General features: G+C 38.7%; 1 protein-coding gene across 8 annotated transcripts in view; it reads right to left on the bottom strand.

Moving 5' to 3' along the window:
• Positions 1–18,104, bottom strand: part of ERBIN (erbb2 interacting protein) — a 196,204-nt gene that overhangs the window by 151,353 nt on the left and 26,747 nt on the right. The gene's annotated exons all lie outside the window — the stretch shown is intronic.

Raw genomic sequence — 18,104 nt, 5'->3', positions numbered from 1 at the left:
AGGTTTTAATTAATTCCCATAGTGATAAAAGTAAGTCCATGAATTTTGTAAACCATTACATAAACGCTATCATGTAAAAAATTTAAATAAGCATTAACCATTTTAAACAATTCACTACAAGTAAACAATAAAGTATTATAAATGTAAAAGATACATAGTTATCCTTGTACCTTAAACTTTTTTTTTAATTTGAAACTTTAAGTCAAGACCTTTATAAAGACCACAGCAGTGAAAAAAGTGTACTGCTGAATTTTCTTATTGAAGACACACTAAGTATGGGGAGAAGACAACAATCAAAACTAACTTCTTAAAGATAAACATTACTTTTCTTTAAACTATTTCAGTAGTGATGTGTATTCCACAAAAGAGAATGGTTTCATGAATTGATTGATTTAAAAGTAGGTGTTGGCCATATACAAAAATTAACTCAAAATGGATCAAAGACCTAAATATAAGAGCCAGTACTATAAAATTCTCAGAAGAAAATGTAGGGAAACATCTTCAAGATCTTGTGGTAGGCAGTGGTTTCTTAGACCTTAAAGCAAAAACACAAGCAGCGAAAGAGAAAAATAGATAAATGGGACCTCCACAAGACTGAATACTTTTGTGCTTCAAAAGACTTTGTCAAGAAGGTGAAAAGGCAGCATAGTTAATAGGAGAAAATACTTGGAAACCATGTATCTGATACAGGTTTGATATCCAGAATATATAAAGAAATTCTACAACAATAAAAAGACAAACAACCCAGTTTCTAAAATGGGCAAAAGACATGAATAGACATTTTTCCAAAGAAGAAACAGAAACAGCTAAAAAAGCACACAAGAATATGGCAACATAAGACAGCTACTGAAAACTTCTCCCTAGAGATTCTGCAAAAAAAAAAGGACAAATCTCACTTGTTCAGAACTCTGGAAGAAGGTAAAGACTGGAGAAGGATCCCACAAACACTGAATCGAAGAAAGAGAAAAGTATCAGGTAGGAAACCTCCATTCCAGACCAGCCAGTTCTCTTCCTTCCCTCTCACTCAGTCCCACACAGCTCAGGAAGTACCCAGGTGCAGCGGCCAGGACCCCTCCCACCTCCCAGTGGGGACACAGACTATAAAATCTCTCACAGCAGTAAAACAGATCCCCATCTATATCCAGACACAGAGACCCAAACCCACAGTGACCCATGGCAGGACTCAAGCCGCTGGGGTGGGCGAAATATAAAAACGGCACCAAGGAGGAACCTCCAAATAGAGGATTAGAGAGAGAATGGCATAACTGTCCACAAAAGCAGCAAGTAGGCAGGAAGAAATGGTCCAAATCAACTGTATGGGAACCCAGAGGACAGGGATATTTCAAGGTCCAGGTCAGTGAAGGACGAAGAGTCTGAGAAAATGTGGACATTTTCCCATCTTTGAGGGAAACAGCAGCAGGCAACCTGATCCTTGCTTGGGGGACAGCTGCAGACCGGGACAGCAGTGGGAATTCTCCAGTCCAAGTACTGAAGGACACATACCCCAAAATTGAGCCAGATTTTGACTGATGAGGTGAGAACACAAGTTTCAGCCCCTGCCCAGTCAGAAGCTGCTGGGCTCCAGGAAGTAAACCACTTCTCAGGATGATTAAGTAACAGAAGAGCACCATCTGCTGGGCAGGCTGCAAAGTGCAGGGGAGGAGAGCAGGGCTTTTCAGAGCCTCTTCAGAATCTATCCCAGACCAATGGAACTGGTCTACACTCCTTGCATGGGAAACAGGCCCTGTTTTGGCTGAGAAATACTGGTGACACAACTGTCAAAGCAGTGCCCTAATACAAATGCAGGCAACAACTAAATCCTAGACAACAGAGAAAAACCAACATTCAGAATAGACCCATCGAGATAATTAGATGACCAGATATCAGCAAAAAATCAAAAGGCATATGAAAACACAAGCAGAAATAGCCCAAAGGAAGAAATCAGAAAGTCAGAGGAGACACAGAATCTGGAACAACTAATCAAAAGATGTTCAAACAAGTCACCTAATCAATTCAAAGAAATGAAGGAAAATGTGTACAAAGAGATAAGGGATATTAAGAAGACACTAGAAGAACATAAGGAAGACTTTGAAAGAATACATAGAAAAATAAACATTATGGAAATAAAAGATACTAGATGAAATTAAAAATATACTGGAGACACACAACAGCAGATTTGAAGATGCAGAAGAAAGAATCAGTGAGCTAGAAGGCAGATCAACCAAACTTGAACAGACCTAACATGCAAATCCAAGAAGTCCAATAGACATAAATATGCAAATTGAAGAAGACCAAAGTACTTCAGACAGAATAAATCCAAACAGCCATTCCAAGACACGTAGTAATCAGAGTTTCAAATGCCAGAGGAGGAGAAAATTCTGAAAGCAGCAGGAGAAAAGCAAATTCACCACATACAAGGGAAGCCAAATAAGACTGAATACTGATTTCTCATCAGACACCATGGAGGAGAGAAGGCAGTAGTACAATATATTTCAGATACTGAAAGAGAAAAATTGCCAGTTAAGAAATCTCTATCCAGCAAAGTTGTCTTTCAAAAATGAGGGAGAGTTTAAAATATTCACAGATAAACAGAAGCTAAGAGAGTCTGTTAACAAGAAACTGGCCTTGTAAGAACTACTAAAGGGAGTTCTGCCAGCCCAAAAGAAAGAGCGAGAGGCCTCAAAGAAGGTAAATAAAGGAAGGGTATTATTAGAAAGGGTAACTGAAAGGATAAAAAAGGAAACAAATAATAATCTGACAAATTAAAGTGAAAGAATAAAATGGCTGAAGTCCTGCCTTTACAGTAATAACACTGAATGTTAATGAATTAAACTCTCCAATCAAAAGACACAAATTGGCAAATTTGGATACAAAATGGGGGGGTGCAAAGCTGCCATCTACCAACCTGACCTATGCAGTTGGCCTCCCCAGAAGACTAGTCACGATGGGATCTCTTCCCCTGCTCTTTCGGACCCTTGTGATGTGTAAGTAACAAAGTGGTCACCTACTAAAAATCTTGTTGTGACTCAGGCTGCATTCCTATGACGCATGGGTACCAATTCACTCACATGTGTAGCAACTTGCTCCACCGCCAGACAGCTTCATATACCAAACCCTTACAACCTCCCTGTGGCCAGTCGTACCTACAGTTTACAGAAAAGTTAACGAAGTCAGCACAGCAAGTTAACTTTTCCAAGATTACACAACAACTAAGTAACAGAGTTCAGATTAGATTCCAGTTCTTCTAACTACTGTTTCTTTATACCACATCCCCCACTGGCTGGCTGAATAAAGAAAAATCATTAATATCTTCATTATAACAGTGCAGTTTTCATACTGTATTAGATTATGTAATCTGATGTAGATGTTCTCTTCTGTTGATGATTCAATTACTTTGGAGCAAGAAAACAAAAGTGAAGTCACTCAATATGTGAGAACCCAGGCTTTACAAAAGGAACATCTGAAGTTTATCATGCTTAATACCAAAGGAAAAATCTTTATACAGTGCTTCTCTAAATAAAAATGATGAAACAACTAAATTTCATTTTTGAAAAATAATACAAGACTACTTTGAAATAAGTACAGCTGAAAAACGTGAGATATATGAAGTATCTGAAATGACTGCTCCTGAAAAGCTATGTTTGTATGTGGCATTCATTTGTTTTTGTGTGAGTCTGGGATATAGCTGGGGGAGGGATGGGTTGCAAGTGACACAGAATGAAGATGTGTCAACACAACTTCTTAAAGCCTGCATATTCCACATTGTTGACACTGTGCTTTTAATAGAAGTAAACGCCAGGTAACTGAAAGTCTACCAATGAATCACTGAAAATGCAAGGAACAATACAGTTCAACTGAAAAGAGTGGCTTCAGAAATAATACTGCTCTAGATTTGAATAAGTACTGACCATTCTGCAATACTGAGCAAGTTACCTCTTAAACCCGTTTCTTTATGTGAAAAAAAAAAAAAAATGGGCATGCCTACATTTGTTCTGAGAATACTCGTATGTCTAACATAAAGACTAATATACATAATGTGAATGGAATAAATGTTAGTTTTCTACACTTCTGTTAAGGCTACATAAGAGTTTTATGATACTACTGACAGCTATTGAGAAAACTTGTTCCTTTTAAAGGGATGGAGTGAGCATGAATTTCCTGGAGAGATTATTCTAATGTTAGCTTTTTAGGTTGAGTAATATGTCTATCACCGCCAGTAAGGAAAAACTGTATTTTATTACTTTTAGTATAAAAGGGAGGAGATATCTCTCATTCATGAATTTATTTGAAACAAAGATCTGTGGGAAAAAAATGGAATCATACCATTCGTGTATTTATTTGCTTTATGTATCCTTTGTCAAAAATAAAATTAAATTACATTTAAAAATAGAAGGAAAACTGCAGATGATTCTGTATCCCTTCTTCTCCACTCAGTAAATGTAAATCTTGAAATGAATGACAAAGAAGTGTGAATTTTCTTTTCCACAAAGCTTCTCACAGTCTGATAATCTCACCTTGCTAAATGCTACTGTAAAGTTCAAAGAAAAATTATTTTTCATACAACACAGGCACTGAATACAAACCAAATATACTGTATTTGGTATTCAGTGGAAGAAATAGTAACCTTTTCCAGAATGTGCATAAAATACCAGTTCCTGTTGAGAAACTTTATGATGATCTCCATCATGCAACCTTTCATATATACTCATTATAAACTTAATCCTTATGTAACTAGATTCCACTGCTTTGTAAGATGACGTCTGTGGTAGTTTTAAAATATTTCCACAAATTATTTAATATTCTTCCCCTCAAGACGTAAATTCCTTTCCCCTTTCACATGAATAAGGGCTGGTCTTGCATCTTAAAAACGAATACTTGCAGAAATGACACTACATGACTTTTGAGTTTAGGCTAAACAGGATGTTACAGCTTCCACTTAAATTTCTTTCCTAGGTTACCTGCCCCATGAACTGAGCCACATGCTGTAAGGAAACTCAAGCAATATACAGAGGATATGCATAAGTGCTTTGGTTGACTGCTCTGGCCAACAGGCAGCATCAACCACCATACAGCGAATAAGAAAGGGGAAGCAACCATCTAACTGCAACCACATCCTGAACAAAAACCAACTAGCTGATCTCCAGATTCTGAGATGCTGATCCCTTTGTGTATAACCTGATCAATTCCTGGAACTTTGGGTATCTGTGTGACACCCAAAACTCAGAACTAGAGCTCAACAGATATGAGTGTCAGTATTAACGCATACAGCAACTGTTTTTTTTTTTAAAAAAAAAGAGCCCAGACTTCAATTAGAGATATGAATGAAGCAGATCTGGTTAAGACTAGGGCAAATCGGGCCAAAGGGTAGAGGTTGAAACTAACTGTGTGTTAAAACTTCAACTTCCATGTGAGACCAAGGGAAGAGATGTTTATTTGGTATAGGATCTATATTGTCTAAACAATATAACTTCTACACTCAGTTTGTTCAAACACCACAATTACATGGAACTTTGAATAGGAAGTGAGATCTGGTAGGTCTGTATAGGTTAGAATGAAATAGCAACACATCCCTAAGTAATTTGGGCAGAGAATAAAAATATATATGCAGGGCCCCCTGAGGAGCTGAGGGAAAATGCGGAAGTTTGGACTTCCTCACCTGGATTGTTGCTGATGTTCTCACAAACATTGAGGACTGACAGCTTGGTATGCCGAGCACTCTGTCTTGGGGCTTGCCATTATGGAGCTTGTTACTGCAAAGGAGAAGCTAAACCTGCTTATAATTGTGCCTAAGAGTCTCCCCCTGAGTGCCTCTTTGTTGCTCAGATGTGGCCCTCTCTCTCTAACTAAGCCACCTCGGCAGGTGATCTCACTGCCCTCCCCCCTACATGGGACCTGGCTCCCAGGGGTGTAAATCTCCCTGGCTACGCAGGATAGGCAGCCAGGGATGAATCTGGACCCAGCACTGTGAGATGGAGAACATCTTCTTGACGAAAAGGGGGATGTGAAATGAAATGAAATAAGTTTCAGTGGCTGAGAGTTTCCAAAGGGAAGCAAGGTCACTCTTATGCACAATATAGATAACCCTTTTTAGGTTCTAATGACTTGTAATAACTAGCAGTAAATACCCAAAACTATTAAATTACAATCCAGAACCCCTGAATCTTGAAGACGATTGTATAACAATGTAGCTTATGAGGGGTGACAATGTGATTGGGAAAGCCATGTGGATCACACTCCCCTTTGTTCAGTGTATGGATGATGAGTAGAAAAATGGGGGCAAAAAAAAAAAAAGCAACCAGTGTTGTTCTTTTTTACTTTGATTTCTTTCACTTTAACTTTTTTTATTTGTGTGTGTGGTAATGAAAATGTTTAAAAATTAATTTTGGTGATGGAGGCACAACTATATGGTGGTACTGTGAACTGGCTGTATGCTTTGTATGACTGCATGGTATGTGAATATATCTCAATAAAATTGAATTATTAAAAAAAAAAAGAACACATACCAAGATGCTTTCCCAAAACTTATACACAAGGCCCTGGTATTTAGTCACTTCTGTTTCCCAGGCATATGTAACCTGTAGAACCATAAATGATGTGGGCATACTTGAGTGAACTTGCCATCTCACTGTCTGTTGTGAGGTAGTTGCAGCACTCTCTGTAAGTTCCCCTAATAAATGCTTTGTACTGATAAAAAAATAATAATAATAAAATAAAATGGAGGCAATACCCATCTCAGGAAAAAAAAAAAAAATTGTGCCTAAGAGTCTCCCCCACCCACCCCCAAGTGCCTCTTTGTTGCTCAGATGTGGCCCTCTCTCTCTCTCTCTCTCTCTCTAACTAAGCCACCTCAACAGGTGATCTCACTTACCTTCCCCCTATGTGGGACCTGACTCCGAGGGGTATAAATCTCCCTGGCTATGCAGGATATGACACCAAAGGATGAATCTGGACTCGGCATCATGGGATTGAGAACATCTTCTTGACCAAAAGGGGGATGCAAAATGAAACAAAATAAAGCTTCAGTGGCTGAGAGCTTTCAAATGGAGCATGGGTTATCAGGGGAAGGCTTATGTAAAGGCTTCCTAGATTGTAAGATCTTACAGCAGTCACATCTATTCATGAGTTGTAATGGTTATCTCCAAATTCTGAGATCTGAGCTGTTTGCATGTGACCTGGTCAGTCCCTGGAGCTTCGGGTTGTCTGTGTGGCACCTGGGACTCAGAGCCACAGTTCGGCAGCTGTGAGTTTTGGCACTGCCCCCTGCAGCAACTGTTAAATGGCTAAAAAGGAGATCAGACTTCGACTGGAGATATGAACTAAATGGATTTGGTTGAGATTGGGGTAGATCAGACTAAAGGGTGTTTTAAAACTTTGGCTTCTGTGTGGGACAAAAGAGATGTTTATTTGGTGCAAAATCTGTGTTTTCTATAGCACACTATATAATTTAACTTGTATGGTCAGTTTACTCAAACACCATAATTACAGGGAACCTTGAATAGGGAGTGAGATCTGGTTGGTTTGTACAGGTTAGCATGAAGCCCTGATATATCCCAGAATAATTTGGGAAGACACTAAAAAGTATTTGCAAAGCCCCCTTGAGAGACTGGGGAAGTGTGGAAATATTAATCTTCCCCAGCTGGGGAATTTCTGATATTCTCACAACCATTGGGGGCTACCAGTTTAGCAGGCCGAGCCCTCGATATTGGGGCTTGCCCTTGTGAAGACTGTTACTGAAAGGAGAGGCTAACCCAACAACTGCACCTGAGAGTCAACCCCAGAGAACGACTTTTATTGCTCAGACGTGGCCTAAGTCAGCTTGGCAGGTAAACTCACTGCCCTCCACCCTATGTGGTACATGACTCCCAGGGGTGTAAGTCTCCCTGACAACATGGGACATGACTCCCAGGGATAAGGCTGGACCTGGCTTCATAGGATTGAGAAAGACTTCTTGACCAAAATGGATTAGAGAAATGAAACAAAATAAAGTTTCCATAGCTGAGAGACTTCAAATGGAGTCTATGCATGGAACTAACTCTTATGCATTATATACATATCCCTTTTTAGTTTTTAGTTCATTAGAATAGCTAGAAGGAAATACCTGAAACTGTTGAACTGCAACCTAGTAGCCTTGATTCTTAAAGACAATTGTATAGTTATATAGCTTATATGGTATGACCGTGTGATTGTGAAATTCTTATGGCTCACACTCCTTCATTTGTATGGACAAATGAGTAACGGGGACAAAAAGAAAATGAATAGTAGTGGGGAGGAGAGGTATGGGCTGTTTTAGGTGTTCTTTTTTACTTTTATTTTTATTATTTTTATTTTTATTGTTCGGAGTAATGAAAATGTTCAAAAGGTTATTGTGATGAATGCACAACTAAATGATGACACTATGAACAGCTGTTGTACTCTTGATGATTGTATGGTATGTGACTGTATTTCAATAAAATTGCATTAAAGAGAGCAGCAATAGAAATTTTTCATTGAAATGTAAAATCACTATTGATTCTCTTCATTTGAATCATCTTTGAAATTTACAATGCAACAACCCCTCCTCCAGCCACATAGCTATAAAAACACACGACACATGTAATAACTTTACTGATTACTTTAACCAGCATTTCTTTCAGATACTAATTTAAATATATATTACTTACAAGAAGCCTTACTTCACTTTAAAAAGAACTCTGGTCAAATGGTTAGTTTTCTTTAGCACCAAAAATGTATGGCACTTTACCAGGTATACCTTTCATAGTGATTTAACAGTATGAACTCTCCTGGTATCAACACAAGAAGTGTGTCAGCCCAGCTGGCTACTTGCTCTCAAAACCAAAAAGTACTCTCCCCACCAAAGCTATCCAAAATTTCTAACCAAATGCTCTGTAACTTAAATACAAAAGCAGTAAACTGCACAGAATAAGGGAGTTGATAAAACATCACCAAGAGTCATCTTTAATATTAGAAAATAAAGGCAGTGCTTCCTAGTGGACACAAATTCTGGATACTCTTCATTAGACCCCAAAACTGTAATCTTCACTGACATTAACCGCTAACCAATTATTGGTAGTACAGATCCACAATATCTTATCCAAACCTTTCAAGCGAGCAGATGTGATTCAGAATTTATAATTTTTCATTTAGGAGAATCATTATAAGGTGTATATACTGAACGTCACAAAACCCACCTAAGTGGGGTATGGAAGAGCACCTCATATTCAAACATATAACATCTCTGCAGGGATTATAATGTACAAATATTCCCTCTAAGTGGAAAAATGATAAAAATAAATATCCAAAACAGCTTCACATCAGTTCAAAGTTAGGTGAGATTTTTGCCAACAAATGAGTTAAGGAAAAAAAGTTCAGTTTTCAGAACTTGCTGAATTTCTGAATTGCACTGAAGGAATTGTGGACCTGAAGTTCAGATGTTTTAAGCACCTGATCAGGTGTTAAAGATCTCCCCTTTTAGTGTAAACTAAACACATATGCAAGGTTCAGGGACCTCAGTGTGACAATGGTCCTCAAAAGGGTAATTTTTGAAAATGTGTGAGGACATTTTCAGCTATCACAGCGAGTGGACTTGCCAGGGGGTCAAGGATGGTAGATGGTATAACATGAGGTTTAAATCCTACACAACTTTCAATGTCCTGTAGTCATAAAACTACATACAAATTTTATAACTATCTGGGCCTAGAATCTAACTCTAAAAAAAAAAAACAAAAGTTTTTCACACTATTTTAATAGATTGTAACCACCCAGTAATTTAAGGGAAAATAAAACTTGGTTTTCTGTGACACTTTACCAAGAATTGTTTCTCCCTTTCAGAAAATCTTGACACAAATGGCAATTTCTCTTCAAATAGTATTTTAGTTGCCAGTACAACACACCCATATCAATCTTCACGTGTAGCATTTGCATTCATGGTGAGTCTCACACAGGTGTTTTTTACCTGAAATTCTTAACTCTGGCTACACAAGAATCATCTGTGACTATGCCAGCACGCCAGAACAATTAAATCAGAATCTCTGGGATGTAGGATTAACTCATTATTTACATATCAGATTGGCAAATATTTAAAAGACTGATCTCTGGGACCAAAGAATCAATATTTTTATTTTACTTCATTGTTTGGATTTTTTTTGAGGTAAAATTATGTAAAGTGAAATGCACAGATTATAAAATACTGCTGGGGTACCGAACACTCCACCTAAGATACAGCGCATTTCTATCACCCAAAGAAGTTCTCTCATACCCTCTTCTAGTCAACTGCCCACTCTCCAAATGCAACCATTCTTCATGTTTCCACCACTGTAGCATAGTTTTAATCTTTATATCAAATATATAGTACAGCAAGTACAGGGTGGGAACAACACCCTGACAGATGAGATGAATTCCAAAAGCGTAAAACGATTGTATTAGTCTGCCCCTTTTTCCTAATGTATATTTTAGTGGTTTAATTTAGCTTTTAGATTAACCCATATTGTCTTTTATATGCCACTGACATGCTCCTTAAAAGATGAATCCGTCCTGTGGTAAAACCCACTGGTGAATGCTAAAATTAATAGGCAAAATTTTAAAGAGAAACAGGATATTTAAATAGTGTCAAAGCATCCCCTCCAAAATACTTATGTGGTTTTTAATGTGTCTGCAAATTCTTTAATCCTTCAACTTTCAAAGAAATGGATCTTAATACCCCTCCCCTTGAGTGTGGGCTGATCTTCAAACAAATGGAGCACAAAAAGGTAAAATTTGTCAGTTTACAGTGGAGAAACCTGGCAGACACCACCTTAACCTAGTGATCAAAGTTCACATCACCAGCATTAGTCATGTTAATATTATGCACCCTGTGATATGATGTAGTGAGAAGGGCATTTTCCCTCTGTGGGATTCTTCCTAAAACTCCATAACCCCAGTCTAATAATGAATAAACATCAGACAAATACAAATTTAGGGACATTCTACAAAATATCCTAACAGCACTCTTCAAAACTGTTAAGGTGGCGAAAAACAAGAAAAGACTTAAAAACTGTCACGGACATGAATAGTAAATGCAATATGATATCTTGGGTTGGACCCTAGAACAGAAAAGGGACATTCACAGAAAAATTGGTGAAATCTGAGAAAAGTCTGTAGTTTAATTAACAGCATTATAACAAGGTTAATTTCTTAGTTTTGATAAATGTTCTAAGATTATGTAATAGTTTAAAAAAAGATAACTAATCCTGGTATTTAACTATTTTAAAAAAGGAATGGCTGAACATTAACTGGAGAAAATGCAATCTGTCAGTGGCACTCATATTCTAACATTCAACCATTTACTGTCAACACATCAATGCAAGTCACTTCCTTCAATTCACTGGAAGTATATGTATTTTTTCGCTAACTCAGTTAGTCAAGCACACTGGGATACCAAGCTGCCCAAAATCGGATATTTCCTTGGACTATGACTGAAGATTTAAGGCACAGACAAATAACTGGTAATACCATTGGGAAGTGTGAAAAATCTCATAAGCCAAAATCATCAGAATCATATTCTTCGGTGTTTTTAGTGGTCTCAGTAAAGCACTTGCATTAAGTACCTGGAGCAAATCTAAATCTAACTCCCAAGGAAAATACAAACTTGATAATAACAAGTACCCCTTATAGAGAAGGAATGGCCTTCTATCCAGACATAAATACTTCTTAACTTTCTTAGAAAGATATTAAACATGCCATCTACTAAACTGATTTTCAGAGCATCAAACAGCAAAACAGAATTCTGGTACGCCAGACTCTAATTAGAAAGTAATATCCTGAAATTATCTGTACTCAGCTAGAAAAAGTCCAGATAAGAAGCAGTGATGGTTAGAGAGGTGTAAGTAATATTGAATTTGTTCATGTATATTTTCTCCTTAGGTCAAATTACAGTGCAAGAAAAACTACAATTGTGAAGCACACTAGCATACCCACATATATAAACAACCTTCCTTCAGTTTTGTTTTGTTTTTTTTTTTAATCATGCCCTTCTCCTTTTATTAAAAGAAAAATCTTTACAAAAAGTAGCATGGGGAGGGGGGAGAACAGGGAAGATGGTAGAGTAAGGCTATAAGAATCAGTGGCTCTAGCAAAACAACTATTAAACTGGCAGGAACTATCTAAATCAATTATTTTGAAACTCTGGAGCCTAGTGAAACAATGGACAGTATCCAGAAAGAGGCTGGTAAACTGCAGTAAATATCTGTGAATTTCACCCTCCTTACAGTGAATTTCACCCTCCTTACAGTGCTTACTATCCCCTTACCCCCAACCTCACGGCAGCAGCAGTAGAAACTGCATCCTGGGCTCCTGGTGCAGCTAGCTGGTGCCAGAGTAGCCTGTTAAGAACCTAGTCCTCCAAAGTCCAGTGTGTGCTCTGATGTGTTGACCACTGGGTTCTAAGCCCCACTAGGCAAAAGTGACAGAGGAGTCTCCAAAGGGCAATGCCTTTTTTCTTTCTATCTCTCTTTCTCTTTCCTTTCCCCAGTTGGGAGCAAAATTGTTTGGAAAACTTACAAATTAATGCCTCTGACCCTCAACGACTATCAAAAAAGGAAGGAAGGATGGAAGGACAGAAGGAAGGAAGGATGGAAGGAAGGAAAGAAGGGAAAAGAAGAGAAAAAGAAAAAGGAAATTTTGCAATTCAGGGAAATGAGAGAACTAGATTTCAAGAATTATTAATTTAATACTCAGAATGCCCAGTTCTTAACAAAAAATTACAGAACACACAAAGAAACAGGAAACTATGGCCCATTCATTAAAAAAAAAAAAAAAAAAAAAAAAAAAATGCCAGAAACCAATGCTGAAGAAGCTGATACATTAGAACCATTAGTGAAAGATTTTAAATCAACTGTCTTAAATGTCTTCAATGAACAAAAGGAATCCATATACAAAGTACTAAAGGAAATCAGAAAAACGTCTAAACAAAATAAAGAGATGGAAATTATAAAAAGGAACCAAACAAATTTTGGAGCTGCAAAATACAGTAATTAAAATGAAAAATTCCTAAGATTCAACAGAGGATATGAACAGGCAGCAGAAAGGAACAGCAAACCTGAAGTCAAGACAACTGATATTATACAGTGTAGAGCAGAAATAAATAAATAATGTAGAAAAAATGAACAGAGCTTGAGGGATCTATCAGACACTGTCCAGTTTGCTAATGCTGCCATTATGCAAAATACCAGAAATGTATTTGGCTCTTATTGAGGGGGTTCATTCAGTTACAAATTTACAGTCTGAAGGCCATGGAAACGTCAAGATGAAGGCATCAACACAGGTATACCTTCACCGAAGGAAGGCCAATGGCATCCAGAAAACCTGTTAGCTAGGAAGGCATGTGGCTGGCATCTGGTGATCCCAGGTTGTGTTCCAACTCTTCTTCAGCTCCTGTGCATTCTTCAAAATGTTGCTCTTGGGGCATTTTGTCCTCTCTTGGCTTCTCCAGAGTCAGCAAAAGTCTGCTTTCAGCGGCTGTCTCCAAAATGTCTCAGATGCTCTCCAAAATGTCACTCTCAGTTGCTCTGAGGTCCTTCTGCTTATGAGCTCCTTTATAGGACCCCAATGATCAAATCAAGACCCACCCTGAATGGATGGAGCCCATCTCCATGGAAATAATCTAATCAAAGGTATTACCCAAGGTGGGTGGGTCACATCTCCATGGAAACATCCAATCAAGAGGTCACACCCTAATCAAAAAAATTAATCTGCCCCCACAAGACTGCAGCAAAGAATATGGCTTTTTCTGGGGGACATAATACATACAAACTGGCACAGACACCATCAAGCATACCATCAAACACATCACTGGAGTCCCAGAAAGATGAGACAGAAAAGGGCAAAAAAAGTTTTTGAAGAAATAATCCTGAAAACTTCTCAAATCTGATGAAAGACATGAAGAAACATCAGGGAAGCTCAAAGAACTCCAAGCAGGATAGACTCTTAAGACAGCCACACAAAGACACAACATAGCAAAATTGTCAAAATCCAAAGACAGAGAGAGGACTCTGAAAACAGCAAAAGAGAAGCAATTTATCACATACAATACATCCCCAATAAGAGTAACAGTGGATTTCTCAAAAGAAACTTGGAGGCCAGAAAACAATAGGATGACATATTTAAAGTCCTTAAAAAACTAGCAGGAACTGTGGAAAGATGGCGGAGTAGGATGTTCCACGATTAAGTCTCTCCACCAGAACAACAGGGAGAAACTGTTTTTGAAGCTCCAGAGTCCAGAAGAACACTGTAGAGTATACAAGGAAGAGTGGGAGGAATAGGCTAGTGAAGAATAGTAAAAACTAATAAATCGTTCTCTCTGTATGGCAGTTACTGGCACCCAGACCCCACTCTCGCAGCAGACTGCCATGGCTCTGGCCCCTGGCTAGCTTGCTGGTGACAGAAAAGGACACAAAATCCACTTTCCCAAGATCAGGGATGGTACTGGCTGATCACTGATCATGGCTTTTGATTAGCGATTTTTGGATTGCTTAGGGGCCCAGCATTCTGACTAGCCCCAGACAAAAGCTGCTGAAAAGACTTTAAAATGCTAGGCTTCCTCAGAGTTGTGGGGGATAGTTCAAGGGCCCCATTTGTTAGGTAAGTTATGAAATCACACCTATGGGGAGCCATGGAAGATCCTCCAGGCTCTTAGATTTTACTCCAAAAGCAAAAAAAGAAAAACAGATAAAATGGGCTTCATTTAAAAAACAAACAACAACAAAAAAAAAAACCACACCTCTGTCATATCACCAGCAGGCTACAAAATCAAGAATCAAACATCTCAGGGAAAAAAGCCCAGAAATAACATATTAAAATATTAAAATGTACGATGTGCAACAAATGAGTATAAGAAAAAACAAAACAAAAAAAAAAACAAAACAATAAACAGTAGTCCATCAAGAGAGAGAGGATAAACCCAGAAAACAACTAAGACCAGATTGTGGACATAGTAAACAAAGCCTTTTAAATTTTTTATTAAAATTGCTCAAGGAGATGAAGGAAAATAAAAAGAATTAAAGGATATAATGAAAACAATGAATAAGCAATATGAGAATCTCAGTAAAGAGAAATAAATTTTAAAAAGGAACCAATAAGAATTACTGGATTTGAAGACTGAAACGAACTGAAATGAAAAAATGCCCAGGAGGGATTCAACAGCAGATTGGAACTTGAAGAAGAAAGAATCAGCAAACTTAAAGATAAGAAAACCTAAAGGAGTCAGGCTAAGGAGCGGAAAGAAAAAAGAATCATCAAACCAAAAATAGACCAAAACACCTCTGGAACACCATCAAGCAGGGAGGCATACAGGATAAGTTTACATGTTAGTCAAGGTAGTATCAAATCAAATATGCATTATTGGAATACAAAAAGGAGAAGAAAAAGACAAAGGGGCAGATGGAATATTGAAAGAAATAATGACAGAGAACTTCCCAAATATAGCAAGGGACATGAATATGCACATCCAAGAAGTCCAGAGTTCATTAAACAGGATAAACATGAAGAAAAAAACTGTCATATACTGGTCAAACTGTCAAATTCAAAGGACAAGGAGAGAGTTCTGAAACCTAGAAGAGAAAAGCAACTTAATATGCAAAAGGGAGTCCCAATTAGTTTGAGTGCTAGAAACCATGGAGGCAAGAAGGCAGTGGGTTAAAAGCACTTCAAGGGCTGAAAGAAAAAAATTGTCAACCAAGAACTTTATATCCTGCAAGTCTTTCTTTCAAAAATGAGGGAGAGATTAAGACATTCCCAGATAAACAAAAGCTGAAGGAGTTCATCACCACTAGACCTGCCCTACAAGCAAAGCTACAGAGAATTCTTCAGACTGAAAGGAAAGGGCAATGGACATAAAGAAATAAAAATCTCTGGTAAAGGTAACCATTTGGATAACTATAACTGCCATTCTCATGGTATTGTATGTGTTGGCAGGTAACTTGACTTCTTATGCCCTACAGGTGCTAAAATGCAACTGCATTTAAGGTAATGATAAATCTATGGTTTTGGACATACAATTTACAAAGATATAATTAGTACCAAGCACAAAAAAGTGAAGTCAGGGAGGCATTCAGGATAAGTTTACGTGTAAGTTAAGTTAGTATCAAATCAAATATGACTGTTACATATTTAGGACATTAAATGTTTTTTTAATAATAAATTTTATTTTGATATAAGTTCAGTCTTACAGGAACAGTTGCAAAAACAGTACAAACCTCATACATAGAACTCCATCATACCTCAACCCCCCTTCCCCGATACCACGATCCATCCCCTTTTAAGATCCTGTCACACCACCGTCTCTTTTTCCCTCCCTCTCTCCCTCCCTCCTAACACCCATCATCTATTGTTCTGTCCTCTGAACATATGACAGCAAGCTGCACATATCTTTGAACAAACAATATAATTCACATATACCTTTCCCATGGACAAGAACATTATTTTATGCAAAGGACATTAAATTTTAACCTCATGGTAACCACAAGGAAAATATATGAAAAATATATCCAGACAGAAATGAGAAGACAATAAACATGGTATAAAACAAAAAACCAAATAAATATAAAAGTAGATATTAACAGAAGAACTGAGGGACCAAAAAGGTATAAGACTTAACAAAGACTAAACGGCAAAACATCAGAAGTCCTGCATTATCAGTAGTGATTTTAAATGTAAATGGATTAAACTCTCCAGTAAAAAAGCAGAGAAAGGCAAAATGGATAAAAAGGCATGACACAACTATATACTGTCTGCAGTACAGTAATAGGTTGAAAGTGAATGGATGGAAAAAAATATACACCACGCAAATAGTAACCAAATGAGGGCTTGGGATAGCCACATGAATATCACGTAAAATAAGCTTTAAGTCAAAAACAGTTATGAGAGACAAAGACAGTCATTATATACTAATGGGGGGACAATCCAACAAGAAGACATGACAATTATGAATAAATAAATAAATAAATAAATATCTGCAACTAACAGCAGAGCCCCAAAATATATGAAACAAATCCTTAAAGATTTGAAGGGCAAAACTGACAGTTCTGCATTAATAGTAGACTTTAATAGACCACTTTCAATCATGGATAGAACATCTAGACAGATCAAACGAAAATATAAGGATGGAAAAACTAAGATGGCGGCTACGGGAGACAGGGGAAAGGAACACCTCCGTGATAAACACTAGATAAGGACCAGAGAGTGACCCAGAATACCGGTTACAGCGATGCGCCAACTGGACGAGATCTGCTAGTTCCCAGGGGCTGCATACTTGGTAAAACTGGGAGTCTGCATTCTGAAACGAGTAAGTAAGCTGGCTTGAAGTCCCACAGCTGTGCGGCGATCTGGGGAAGCCAGGGTTTGGCGCCTGGAGACCGATGGGCTCTTTAAATTTAAAAAAAAAAAAAAGGGGGGGGAACCCAGGAGCGGCTGCAGCTGCAATTGTGGGAACCATGCAGTAAAACACAGAAAGAGGGGGCTGGGCCAGCCTCTCGCTGTCTGGCCTGGAAGATAGCCTGCTGCAGATATCCCTGGGGCCAGGGGAACAGAGGGGAGAGCCAGAAGCTGAAAGAAACTCCGCGGCTAGCAGCTCGCTCCCAGGAAGGCTGGATAAACTCCTGCCTGGGGCCGTGCCCACAGCCCAGAGCCCCACCAGTTGTCCCGGAGCTGGGAAGGAGGAACTGTGCGAGGAGGGGCATGTGGAGACACCCCGTTTGGCCATTTCTGCATCAGGCTGAAAGCGAGCCGGCACGGCCCGGTGGCCCGGGGCTTCCCTTGAGGGACGGCGCACACTGGTGACGTAGCACGGGATTCCCTCGGCAGAGGTCCTGGAGGATCGCAGCTGGGCGGGGGGACCCACTCGGAGAACCCAGGGACGCTACGCCAATTCCGGTGGTTTGTGGGACAGCGAGAGAGAGGGGCTAGGGCTGAAATGAAATGAAGGCTTAGACTCTTGTGGTGGCCTTGAATCTCTGGGAACAGGGGAGATTTGAATGTTGAGGCTGTCCTTCCTCCCTGGCTACCCGTACAAGCGCCCCGCATTCAGGGTGGACAGCTCCAGCAACACACCCAGGCTGAGTTCTCCAACTGGACCC

Source organism: Choloepus didactylus, chromosome 13 (genome assembly GCF_015220235.1).
Source record: "Choloepus didactylus isolate mChoDid1 chromosome 13, mChoDid1.pri, whole genome shotgun sequence".
Classification (NCBI taxonomy): domain Eukaryota; kingdom Metazoa; phylum Chordata; class Mammalia; order Pilosa; family Megalonychidae; genus Choloepus; species Choloepus didactylus.
Note: the sequence above shows the minus strand (reverse complement) of the source record. Positions and strands in the feature narration are given on the sequence as shown.